The sequence below is a fragment of the Phaseolus vulgaris genome, chromosome 3 (assembly GCF_051622355.1).
Source record: "Phaseolus vulgaris cultivar YP4 chromosome 3, ASM5162235v1, whole genome shotgun sequence".
NCBI classification, from domain to species: Eukaryota; Viridiplantae; Streptophyta; class Magnoliopsida; order Fabales; family Fabaceae; genus Phaseolus; species Phaseolus vulgaris.
The window spans coordinates 27,584,781-27,598,926 of record NC_143500.1 but is presented as its reverse complement, the minus strand read 5'-3'; the positions used below and the strand labels follow the sequence as shown (position 1 = coordinate 27,598,926).

The 14,146-nt window shown below is 32.5% G+C and overlaps 1 pseudogene; it reads left to right on the top strand.

Annotated features, from left to right (window-relative positions):
* The first annotated feature begins 8,412 nt into the window (after nucleotides 1-8,412).
* LOC137808890 (small nucleolar RNA R71) lies at nucleotides 8,413-8,518 on the top strand (annotated as a pseudogene).
* The last annotated feature ends 5,628 nt before the right edge of the window (nucleotides 8,519-14,146 follow it).

Sequence of the window (14,146 nt, the reverse complement as noted above, 5' to 3'; positions counted from 1 at the left end):
CAAGGAAAAATAATATATATAATCCATCTTATTCTTTTATCTGGTTGGGGAAAAAAAAATCACTACAATTTTAACCATAATTTTTTTTATAAAACTAAAATTTTTAATATATAATTAAAATTAAAATTCATAATGAATAAAAACCATAAATTATATTTTAAATCTATAATAAATTATTTATATTGTAATACAAAACTATTTTAGTAACTGGTAATTTTACTTAAAAATATTAAACTATTTTTTGTCAAAATATCTAAACATGTTTTCATTATAAAATATCTAATTTATAAGGAGAAGTTTGGATATCGAGTATTTTTATCTATTTGTTTAAATTTTATTAATAAAATTAGTAAATTATACGTTTGTATTCATATATGGATGTAGTTTATTTATATTCTTATATTATTAAAAAATAATATTTTAAGTATGAATTTAATTTTTTTAAATGAATTCAAATTTGTTCACTTAAAAAATAATATTAATTTAAGAAATTATAGTAATAGAAAGAAATATGATAACAAAAGTCAAAATGTTTATAAAAATAAGGGATTCAATATAAAATTTCATTTTTATTTTTTTAAATATTTTTCATGTCATTTCTTTTTCATTTTCTTCTTTTAAAGTTTTCGCTTTACCTTTATCTCTTCAAACGTCATTTCTTCAAAATCTAATTGTATTTTACACTATCCATCAACTAATTTTAACTTAGAACTTTTTAAGTGTTAGATAATTTTTGTGTTTCAATTAGGAATATCTTATGGAGAAAAGAGTTTTAAATAAAAGAAAATACCTTAGATTATCTTAATTAATGATTTTGATATAAAGTACAGTTTGTTTTGAAGCTTTGTCCTATGTTGATTTTGAAGTTTGTGTGTGGCTTATAAGTTTGAAGTTAGTTAGCTAAGTCATGAAGAATATAAAGTCTAATGTTTTACAATTGTATTAAATTATGAAGAATGTTTGTTTATATGCGTTTAACATTTTTCAATAGCACGTAAACTCTGAAGAACATTTGTTACATGTGTGTCTGACATTCTTGAGTTGCATGTAGATTTTAAGGAACATATGTTGCATGTGCATGTGACGTTTTTCAGTTGCATGTAAATTTTGAAAAACATTTGTTATATGTTCATATATCGTTCTTTATTTGCCTCAAGATTATAAAGAGCATTTGTAGCATGTTTGTTTGACGTTCTTATTTTCACGTAGAATCTAAAGTTTACATGTCGCATAGTTGGAGACTCATTTGTTATGCGTGGAGTTTGAAGTTCATTGGTAGTATGTAAGGTTGATGTTCTACAAGTACATGTTGAGTTTGGGGTCTTTGGTATGCATGTTGAATTTGGGTTCTTCCTTACCTGTCTTATTGAAATTTTCATTTTCTTCTAGTCTTAAAAGTATAGTAAAATCATTATTGTAAGTTGAAAGGAATAAATTTATCATGTAGGATGGGAATATTGTTCAAAGTTCAAATGATTTGGTTTCACTTTAGAGCTGCCGAAATGAGAAGGGCTTAAGCAAAGGTGTCATATTTTAATGAGTTTTTCTTCCGACTCCCTCGTTCAACGAATTCTAAAGTGCTTAAGTAGAGGAATTATTTGAGTTGCTTAAGTGAGAGTTTTGTCAAATACCCTCATTCAGTGAATTCTAAAATGCTTAAATAAAGGTATCATTTGAGTTGCTTAAGTGAGAGTTTCGTCTGATACCCTCACTCAACGAATTCTAAAGTGTTTAAGCGAAGATTTCATTTGAGTCACACTAGTGAATGCTTCATTGTATACCCTTGCTCAACAAATTTTGAAGCACTTAATCAAAAGTATGTTTAAGTCGTTTGAGTGAGTGTTTCATCTGATACTCTTGCTTAACAAATTCTAAAACATTTAAGCAAAAGTTCCACTTGAGCCACTCTAGTAAATGTTTAATATTATACATTTGCTCAAAAAAATTTGAAGCACTTAATCAAATGTATGTTTAAGTCACTTAAGTGAGTGTTTTATCTGATACACTCAATCAACAAACTACAAAGCATTTAAACGAGTTTGAGTCACTCTAGTGAGTTTTTTATTTGATACCCTCGCTTAGCAAAACTCTTTTTGCTCAAGCTTACATATCATCTGATGTTCATATTCAAGTGGTTTTTTTCTAATTTCTCTAAATATGCATGTTAAGTACATGTACCTTTAGATGATAAACTATTCAGTTCTATGCTTGAGTGATTGATTGCTCTAATTAAAGTAGATTGTAATGTATACATGTAATGTGAATCTAAATGGAATCCTTATGCATGATGTGTCATAAATATGGCATGATATGTCAATTATTACTTGATCTAATGTATTTAAGTATTAGAACCTTTGAAAAAAGATATTTGGCCTTCAACCATATAAACTAAAACATAAAGTAGTTAGAAACTAAAAGATAGTTCATTGCACATCTCGCACATTATAAGTCTTAGTTTTTGAATGCCTTAAACTTACAATGAATGCTTGTAAGAAAAATGTGTTAATCCTTGATAAAACTTGCTTGATACAGGTCTTCTAGACGATGTCAATTGATATAATTTGTTAAATATCTTAATATGTGGATTCATGTGTTATCCGTATATGTGTGTGTGATGAAAAGACAATGAACTAAGTTGAATTATGAATTTCATTATTAAAACGAATCCATTTAGAGTTGTGACTTCTTGAAAGTTTCTTTTTGGCAGTTTACCCTTATGTTTGTTGCTTGTGTGGTCTCCTGTTATAAATGTTGAATCAAGTGCGTTCAAGCTTTGAAGAATCCAAACCCTTTAAAGGTTGATGGAAGGCTGGATGTGCTTGTTGTTGCTGATGTGTTTTAGAATAGGATCCGGGATAGATTTTCTGTGTAAATCCACTCTTGATTGAATCCAAAGCTTAAGCAATCTCAAACCTTTTAAATGAAAGTATTTTTCAAACTAAGTGAAAAACAACCTGTTGTTTTGTCGAAACAACCGATTGTTTTATATTTAGGTGTGTTTAGAAAGGTTGAAAACTGTTTTTGATGGTTGACTTGCTGTCAAACCAAAACAACCGATTGATTCGAGCATTCAACCGATTGTTTGTTTTGGGACCATAACAAAAAACTGTTTTGTGCTTTGACTGAGCTTTAAATGATTTTATAACTGATTACGCTCCATTTTTAAATGCTTTGACCAGTCTTTGAATGCAATAAATAATTTGTTCAGATTATGTAACAAACAAGAACTTAGTTTTTAATCAAAGAAAAACAGATTTGAGTTTTTCACTGATTTTGCTTTTGAAGAGTTGAAGATTGCTTTGATCAAGAGAGTGTGATATAGGATTTTCATCTTGTATTGATTTCAGATCTTCTCTGTAACAAGTGTAATCCTTATGTACCTTATGAAAATGTTGTATGTGAAATTGAGAAGTGTTGTGTGTTCTTGAGGTTGTCAAGATCAGCATTCTTAGTGGTGTTTGTACTGAGTCAAAGGAAGTGTGTGTCTTAAGGGGATCAAGGTCACTTCTTTGGTGGTGGTGTAAATAATCTAGGGTTGATTGCTTAGTGGATTCCTGATGTGAATGCAATAACAAGAATACATGATTATTTGACATTCTTAAGAGCAACTTGAGTTGGTCATGAAATGACACTTTACTTAGAATTGGATCAATGTTCTAATTCAAGAACTCACCAAGACTTTGCACCAAACCAAAGCTCATATGGAAGTCCATATATTGTCAAATGGAATCAAACAACAAGGAATGAAGAACAACAATTGAAAACCGAACAAAATTGAAAGGTAAAGCTACTGTACCGAACAGAAATTGAAAGCTAAGCTAGGAAACACAAATGTAATCGGTGGAAAAGAATGAAGAACACTAAACATGGTAAAATACCGAATGGAATTGAAAGAAATGAAAGGAAGAACACTTATGGAGTGAAGCTTGCTGGATTGAGACTTGGAAAATGTAGTCACGCCACTTGGAGCCTTGTTCCAAGATAAGTGATAGAATGTCGCCACTTGAAGCTCACCATTGGCACACAAGATAAGGCAAAGGAAGAAGAAGACACAAGACTCACAATTTCTCTCTAAATTTGAGTATAGTCTCTCTACTTCTAATTTCCAAATCTGATTTGTACAAGGGCAGCACCTTTATTTATAGCCTATAAGGTGCTGAAATGCAAAGCCAAATGTGCCTCAAATGACATTCAAATTCGACGCCAACTAGTGCATGAAGGAAGTGTGACTTTCCTTCCTAGTTTGGCACCTCCTAACTCCTATCTACACTCCCCCTAGCATCTCTTACTACTTACACACCTATTTATTACATCCGCACCCCTACTCTATAAAAGAAATAAGAAGAGTCATCCTTTGATACTCTTGTCCCAAAGCTCTTGCCATGCTCCTAGTGATTCGTTGGGCTTGGGCCCCTTGTTGGGCTTGGGCTTCATGGGCTTGAGCCTCCTCTACTTGGTTTCCATCATACTCCCTAGGTTGGAGAGAATTCGTCCACGAATTTGGGAAACTGATGACTTTTTACGGCAAGTGCACCGCGTTTGTCAGAAGTAATAATTGTCCCTAAGGACGGATATCGATCCCACAAAGAACAGTGAATCATCAAGTATAATATTCGCTAAATATAACAACAGAACAATAAAAAAGAGTGTGAAGTGATTATGTTGGCACTGATCAATAAGAAAACAAACAAAGAATTAGTTGCTTCAATTGGAAAAATTGGGATTAAGTTTCATCTCTCTCACTCTCATGTATTTTGATTAGCATGTTAATATTAAGTTCTTTAATTGAAATTGATGCCCGTATAAAAATCATTTATATCGATTCCTCGCATATAAAATCCTTAAGAATGTTCCCTAACTATCGATCCCTCGCATACTTATAAGAACAACTTAGAACGAAGCTCAGACGTTTAATAGCAATTAACATTTCAAGTCTATTCCTAGCACTTAAATATGTTAAGTATTGTTGTTTAGGTCTGAACCCTAAAAATACCTCCCGGTCAGATTTAAGATTCTCAATTTGTCACGGATAATTAAAAGTAAAACAACAATACCAATAATCAATCAAGAACTGAATATTAATATATAAAATATCACCTCAATACATAAGAGTTTGAGCAGATTACTCCCAATCCCAAAGGGTAGAATTAGCCACGCATACTTCTATCACCTTCCATTCTCCCAATTGGGTTACAATTCACTCTATGGTGTTTTCCTCTCAATCTGGCACCCTAAGGTTGAGCCTCTAGCCCTTTATTTATCCTAGTTTTCTAGGGTTAGGTTGTTTATTGTGTCGCGCTAATGGGCTAAATGATAAAACATAAAAAGGCCCAATCTTTCTTTCTTTTTTTCTTTCATTCTGGGACCTTCTATCTTTATCTTTTTGGCTCAAATCATTCATCTTTAATCCAAATCTCCAATCTTCCTTAGAAATCTGCAATTAACACCAAATTTGGGAATAAAATACTATTATTCAAATAAAGATCATAAAAAATGTAAAAAGATATAAATTCATAAATTAGGGATTATTTTATATGTAAATTAGCAATAAATTCTCATAAGTGCCTATATTTTAATATGAAATATTACTGAAATTAGACACTTATCACTCTCCCCAACTTAGAATCTTGCTTGTCCTCAAGCAAAGTAAATGAATATATTTGAATTTAAATATCAAACAGCTTAATTCACTAAACAACAGATCAAATTAGAAACTTATGATGCTTCCAATTTCAAATATAGAAAATTATAGACACAATCAATTTTCAAGATAAAATCAAAACAAATAAATGAAAATTCATCAAGGAATATCTTCTCATATGCTCACGGGTAAGTGTTTATCTCTATTTTCACTGAATCATAACAAATCACAGTTGCTTTTCATTTCATCTTCAAATCACAAACATATTAGAAACATGAATCTTGAGGTCTTTTACAGGGTTGTAATGAGGTTGGGCTTCCAAAAAATATTGGTTTTTCTTAGATAACAAAATGCACATTTTAAAGAAGAAGAACATATCTACAATTCAATTATAGAGAACATATATGTTATCTAATTACCACTTTCTTTCGATGTCACATTTTTTCTCATTTTCTTTCTTTTCATGATTTTCATGAAAAAAAAAATTATCTTTCTTTTTTTTTATTTCTTTTTCTTCTTCTGTTTCTTTTTTTTTTTTCAATAATAGGAAAAGATTCTTCCTATTTTCAACTTTTTGACTTTCACAATCAGAACCAACCATTCCCTTTTCTATATGTATTGCATCTATGTTCTCCTTCCTTAAACATGCTAAAGGGTAGGAAATTATATCAATAAAGGTTAAGGTGCAATATTAACAAAAAAATTCTTGGCCCAAAGGGGATAAAAAAAATGGAATTCTAATATAAAGGTTGGCTTTTTGGCCCTGGCTCCTAATTAACACAAACAAATGCCTCAATCATCTTCATGCTCTTTTATGATGCAACAAAAATAAAAATTAAGCAACCACAACTGTCAATTCATCGGTAAAACTCTCAAAAACTGTTTCAGGTTCACACACTCACTTGGTTTAAATGGTCTCATTCCTTTTTGTCTTGTCATTATCTGTCATAATCAATCATCCTGTTAACTTTTCATGTATCATATTTTAACTACATTTGAATAGGGATTCAAACATATTTTCTTTTCTAACCTGTGTCTAATTCATCTCACTATTTAATATTTAAACACAAATTCTTTTTTCCACAATTCAAAATTAATATTCTAGTTCTTTTTTATTTGAAAAAAAATAATAAACTAGAAAACAAACAAATTAAAACCGAAATTTAGTCAAGAAAGATAATTCAAGACTTAAAATTACCAAACTAATAAGAAATTTATTCAAAATAAGCAATATAAACAAACTAAACAAATAAGAAAATAAACAGAAAACAAAATAACCGAAAAATAAAATAGATAAAATAAGACAAAATTCAAATAACTGAAAAGAAAAGAGAATTAGAAAGATAAAACCATATTTTTGCTCAATCCTCTCTTCTTAAGAAGTCATCCAGCTTTTTGTTAAAATCTTTATCTACAGTCTTTGCTTCATTTGCTGGATCTGCCCCCTAAATAATAAAACCTGTCCCCAGGTCAAAAATACATAACCTGCAAAATGATTAGGAGGCATATAGGATTTTATTATTATTATTATTATTTACTTTTTTTTATTTTATTTTAAATAAAATCAGCAAAGGTAATAAAACAACATAAAACTAAAATGTGGACTGGGTTGCCTCCCAGTAAGCGCTTGTTTAACGTCATCTAGCTTGACGCCTATTTATTTCAAGATGGACAACTCTCTTTGTTGCATCATGTTGTATGCATTCTTCCTCGTTACAAGAACATTTTCAACCACACCATAAGGATCTTTGATGGATCTTTTTGCCAACTGCATCTTGGTGGGTTGAACCTCCAAATCGCCTAAATACAGTGCAGCCTTGTCCACAGATAAATCACCTATAGACACGGGAAGATTAAAACCTCCTAAGTTCTTAGAATTTTGAAACAAGTCCCTTGGAGTCATGACACTGCATCTAGCCTCCAACTCTCTATTTCTCTCTTCAATATAGCTCCTATTCTTCAGAAATCTCTCAAATGTTGAATCTTGCTTCAGATTTCCTGCAAAATAATTCCTAGGGAGCAATTTGTCAAAGAATTTTCTGTCCTTCTCTGTTTTTGAAGGAGGATGAGGATATGATAAAACTTTTTCAAGAACACTTCTCTCCTTATTTTTAATTTTTTCTTCCTCACTTATTTTCATTTCTCTCTCTAACTCCTCAATCTCATCTTCTTTTTCAGCTATTACCTTATTGCAATGCTCTTTTGGGTTGGTTTGGTTGTCAACTGAAAATTGACCACTTTGTATTTCTTCAAATTGTTTAGCCACTTTTCCCATTTGGATCTCTATATTCCTGATCCTTGTCATGCTATTTTCTTCCATTATCACAAGCTTTGTTAGGGCTTCTTCAACTTTACTCATTCTTTCAAGCATGGATGAGTCCTCAACTTCAGATGAATTGTTCAGATAAGAACAGTGACCATTAGGATGATCACCTCCACAAAAATCACACATGATTGATTGACTCTGGCTTTGAGATGAATGCACAACATATAACTGTTGGGGCAATTTAGCCATTTGTGCGGTTAGTTGTCCAATCTGCTGTGTCAGAATTTTATTTTGAGCCAAGAGTGCATCTTCTAACGATGCTTCCTTCTGAGTATTTTGTCTATCATGTTGGGCTTGATAATCAGTTGACACCAATGCAACAATAATCCTTGTCGCTTGTTCTACATCAAGAGCCATCATTGTGCCGCCAGCTGCAGCATCTAGGAGCATCTTTGTGTTAGATCTGAGACCGGTGAAAAATATGCTCAGTTGAGCAATATCTTCAAACCCATGATTTGGACATTTTCTAAGTAACATTTTAAATCTTTCCCATGTCTCACATAATGATTCATCTACTCCTTGTCTGAACACAGAAATTTCAGACTTTGCTTTGATGTAGCGAGAAATTGGAAAAAATCTTTGCAGAAATTTTTCCTCTACCTCCTTCCAACTAGTGAGACTCTGATTTGGAAGTGATCTGAGCCAATCCTTAGCCTTTCCTGCCAATGACAAAGAAAACAAACGCATATAAGCATTTTCAAGATCACTTGATTGAAAGCCCATTGTTCCCACCAATTCATAAAATGTAGACAAATGTGAACATGGATCCTCATGATCCATTGCTTTGAATTGATGAGTAATGATGAGAGTGAGAAAAGTAGGATTTATTTTCAAGGCCTTAGCGGTAGCAGGTATTGCGATACTAGAATAATGCCTTGGTCCTTGGTACATGACATAATCTCCAAGTGTCCTCTTAGGAGGTGGTGCTTGTTCTTCTGCCATGTTGCTTTCTTCCTAAAACATATTAGTGAAAAAAAAAAGAACAGAGTATTTTTTTTTAAAGTAAAATAAAATAAAACAATTCTGCAAAATAAAACAAAAATAAAACAAAAACAAAAACAAAACACTAAAATGACGTTAAGAGAAAAATAACAAAAATATTAAAAAAAATATACAGATAAAACCAAAACTAAAAACAGAATAAAAGAAAACACATAAAAACAAGAAATAACGTACATAAAAATAAAAAATAAATACTAGAAATAAAATAATAAAATAAAATAAAGTTAAACAAGAATAAAACTGAAAAGTATAATTGTAAACAACTAACAAAATTTCTAACTAACTTACGTAAAAATAATTAATTAAAACAAATAAATAATAACTACGTAAACCTAAATAAAACTACCTACAAATAAACTACGTAAACTAAACCTAAAAGCAAAAAAAAAAAAAAAAAAAAAAAAATAAAATTTAAGAAAAGAAAACAAAATTAAAATCAAAATAAAATAAAATAACAATAAAAACCAACTAACATAAATAACGTAAAGAAAAAAAATAAAAACAATTTTTTTTTAAAACAGAAAATCTATAAATTAAAATAAAATAAAATCTATAATGAAATAAAATAAACAAAATCAAAACAATTAAAATATTTACAATATTTAGGAAATTATACTCAACAAATTAAACTTGTCCCCGGCAACGGCGCCAAAAACTTGATGACTTTTTACGGCAAGTGCACCGCGTTTGTCAGAAGTAATAATTGTCCCTAAGGACGGATATCGATCCCACAAAGAACAGTGAATCATCAAGTATAATATTCGCTAAATATAACAACAGAACAATAAAAAAGAGTGTGAAGTGATTATGTTGGCACTGATCAATAAGAAAACAAACAAAGAATTAGTTGCTTCAATTGGAAAAATTGGGATTAAGTTTTATCTCTCTCACTCTCATGTATTTTGATTAGCATGTTAATATTAAGTTCTTTAATTGAAATTGATGCCCGTATAAAAATCATTTATATCGATTCCTCGCATATAAAATCCTTAAGAATGTTCCCTAACTATCGATCCCTCGCATACTTATAAGAACAACTTAGAACGAAGCTCAGACGTTTAATAGCAATTAACATTTCAAGTCTATTCCTAGCACTTAAATATGTTAAGTATTGTTGTTTAGGTCTGAACCCTAAAAATACCTCCCGGTCAGATTTAAGATTCTCAATTTGTCACGGATAATTAAAAGTAAAACAACAATACCAATAATCAATCAAGAACTGAATATTAATATATAAAATATCACCTCAATACATAAGAGTTTGAGCAGATTACTCCCAATCCCAAAGGGTAGAATTAGCCACGCATACTTCTATCACCTTCCATTCTCCCAATTGGGTTACAATTCACTCTATGGTGTTTTCCTCTCAATCTGACACCCTAAGGTTGAGCCTCTAGCCCTCTATTTATCCTAGTTTTCTAGGGTTAGGTTGTTTATTGTGTCGCGCTAATGGGCTAAATGATAAAACATAAAAAGGCCCAATCTTTCTTTCTTTTTTTCTTTCATTCTGGGACCTTCTATCTTTATCTTTTTGGCTCAAATCATTCATCTTTAATCCAAATCTCCAATCTTCCTTAGAAATCTGCAATTAACACCAAATTTGGGAATAAAATACTATTATTCAAATAAAGATCATAAAAAATGTAAAAAGATATAAATTCATAAATTAGGGATTATTTTATATGTAAATTAGCAATAAATTCTCATAAGTGCCTATATTTTAATATGAAATATTACTGAAATTAGACACTTATCAGAAACCTGCAGCAAAAGGAGTGAGATTAGTAATATTGAAATAATTACTTCCAAGATAAGTAGTAGGCAGATCTAACTCATAGGCATTATCATTAATCCTCTTGATGACTTGGAAAGGGCCACCACCACGAGGCATAAGTTTGGACTTCCTTAGAGAAGGAAATCTATCCTTTCTCAAATGAAGCCAAACCCAATCGCCGGGCTCAAAGATTAATGCCTTTCTCCTTTGGTTAGCAGTGTCAGCATACTTACCAACTTTCTTCTCAATTTGTAACTTGATGCGGTTATGCAAATCCTTAATAAAAGAAGCCTTTTCAAAACCGTCCTTGCATAGAACCTCATCAAGTACAGGAATAGGAAGAAGATCTAGTGGTGTGAGGGGATTAAACCCATAAACAACCTCAAAAGGAGAATGGTTAGTGGTGGAATTTACTACCCTATTATAAGCAAACTCAACATGAGGTAGTAAATCCTCCCAAGCCCTTGGATTCCCGGAAATAAAGCATCGCAATAATTGACCCAAAGTTCTATTAACCACTTCAGTTTGACCATCAGTTTGAGGGTGGCAAGTAGTAGAAAACAGAAGTTTTGTGCCAAGTTTCCCCCATAAGGTCCTCCAAAAGTGACTTAAGAACTTAGAATCCCTATCGGATACTATACTTCTAGGAAGTCCATGTAAACGAACAACTTCCTTGAAGAAGAGATTTGCAATATGGCATGCATCATCCACTTTGTGGCATGGAATAAAATGAGCCATTTTAGAAAAACAGTCCACTACCACAAAGATGGAATCCTTACCCTTCGATGTCTTGGGCAGTCCTAAGATAAAATCCATAGAAATATCAACCCAAGGCATTGTAGGGATAGGAAGAGGGGTATATAAACCATGGGGTTGGACCTTAGATTTAGCCTTCCTACATGCTATACATTTATCACAGAAGGTATGTACGGATTTGCACATGTGAGGCCAAAAGAAATGTTCATGCAATGTGTCTAAAGTCTTAGCTACCCAAAAATGTCCCACAAGCCCACCCTCATGAGCCTCTCTAACAAGAGATTGTCTTATGGATCCTTGGGGAACACAAAGTCTTTTTCCTTTGAAAAGAAAACCATTATGTAAGAAAAAGTCTTTGTGACCTCCCTTGGAACACTCTTGATAGATTAGAGAGAAATCTAAGTCATCATGATAAAGTTCCTTTATGTGATCAAATCCTAAGTATTGAACATTCAAAACATTTAACAAGGTATATCTTCTTGAAAGAGCATTGACAACCACATTAATTTTACCTTGTTTATGTTTGATCACTTAAGGAAATTGCTCAATAAACTCCACCCACTTAGCATGTCTCTTATTAAGCTTGCTTTGGCTTTTCAAATATTTAAGGGACTCATGATCACTATGGATCACAAATTCCTTTGGAAAAAGATAGTGTTGCCAATTTTGCAAGGCTCTAACAAGAGCATAAAGTTCTTTATCATAAGTGGAGTAATTGAGATGACTCCCTTTGAGTTTCTCACTAAAATAAGCTATGGGGTGTCCTTCTTGAAGGAGAACGACCCCAATGCCTATATTAGAAGCATCACATTCTATTTCAAATGTCTTAGCAAAGTTAGGAAGGGCTAGAATGGGGGCTTTAGTTAACTTATCCTTCAAAGTTTGAAAAGCGTTTTCTTGCTCTTGTCCCCACTTAAAAACCACATCCTTCTTTACTATGGCATTTAAAGGTGCGACAATTGTACTAAAGTCTTTCACAAACCGCCTATAAAAACTAGCAAGTCCATGAAAACTTCGTACTTCATTGACATTGGTGGGTGTAGGCCAATGTTGAATTGCTGCAACTTTTGTTTGATCTACATGCACCCCTTTATGACTTACCACAAACCCTAGGAAGTCTATATGATCTAATGCATAGAAACATTTAGCATGATTAGCATACAATTTCTCCTTCCTAAGGGTTTCTAATACTTGTCTAACATGTGACTCATGATCTTCTAAAGACAAGCTATATATAAGAATATCATCAAAGTAAACCACAACAAACTTGCCAATGAATGCTCTCAAAACATGATGCATGAGTCGCATGAAGGTACTAGGAGCATTAGTCAAGCCAAAAGGCATGACCAACCACTCATATAAACCAAATTTGGTCTTAAAAGCGGTTTTCCATTCATCACCATGTTTAATTCGAATTTGATTGTAACCACTTTTAAGATCAATTTTGGAAAATATTTTAGACCCATGTAATTCATCCAACAAGTCATCTAACCTAGGAATGGGATGCCTATATTTGATGGTAATGTTATTTATAGCGCGACAATCCGTACACATCCTCCATGTCCCATCTTTTTTTGGGACAAGTATGACAGGCATAGCACATGGGCTCATGCTATCTTGTACCCACCCCTTAGCTAATAAATCCTCAACTTGTTGTTGAATTTCTTTGGCCTCTTGGGGATTGGTCCTATATGCAGGGCGATTTGGTAAATAAACCCCGGGCATGAAGTCTATTTGGTGTTCAATCCCTCTTAGAGGTGGTAAGCCTTTAGGAGGATCTTAAAACACATCTTCATATTCCTTTACCAAATTGTCCAAACATGTGGGACTATCCTTAGCCGACTCACATTCAATAGGTCTAGGAATAGCTAAAAAAATAGGCTTGTGAGTAACTATTACCTTTTTAACTTGTTGGGTAGATATGAGAAGGCTTCTCTTGGAACTTTGTTTATCATTTTCTTTCTCTCTCTTTTCTCTCATTTTGACTTGGTCCTCATGCACTTCCTTTGGAGAGAGAGACTTAAGAATGACTTTGTGCCCATGGAAGTTAAAAGAAATTTTGTTGGTAAAGCCATCATGAAAAACTTTTCTATCAAATTGCCATGGCCTACCTAAAGAATATGAGTAGCTTCCATTGGAACAACATCACACAAGACCTCATCTTTATATTTACCAATGGAAAATGTAATGAGGACTTGGCTTGTTCACCACTAACTCACCCACCTCACTCAACCATTGTAACTTGTAGGGCTTGGCATGAGAGATGGTAGGCAATCCAAGTTTGTCTACCACTCTTGTGCTTGCCACATTAGCACAACTCCCCCCATCCACAATCAAAGAGCATACCCTATCATTAATAAGACACCTTGAATGAAAAATATTTTCTCTTTGAGTGTCATCAAAAGGTTTTAAAACTTTTCCAAGCATACGTCTTATTACTAATAGGTCACCCTCATGTGGGCTTTCACTCTCACTCTCACTTGGGGATCTAGAAGGTGAGGAATGTCTAGAAGATTCAGACTCATGCTCACTACCATCTACCCCATCATGCATATACATAGTTCGTTTGGAAGGGCAATTAGAAGCAATATGTCCATAGCTTAAGCATTTAAAACACTTCTTACTAGACGATTTAGGTGGAGATTTA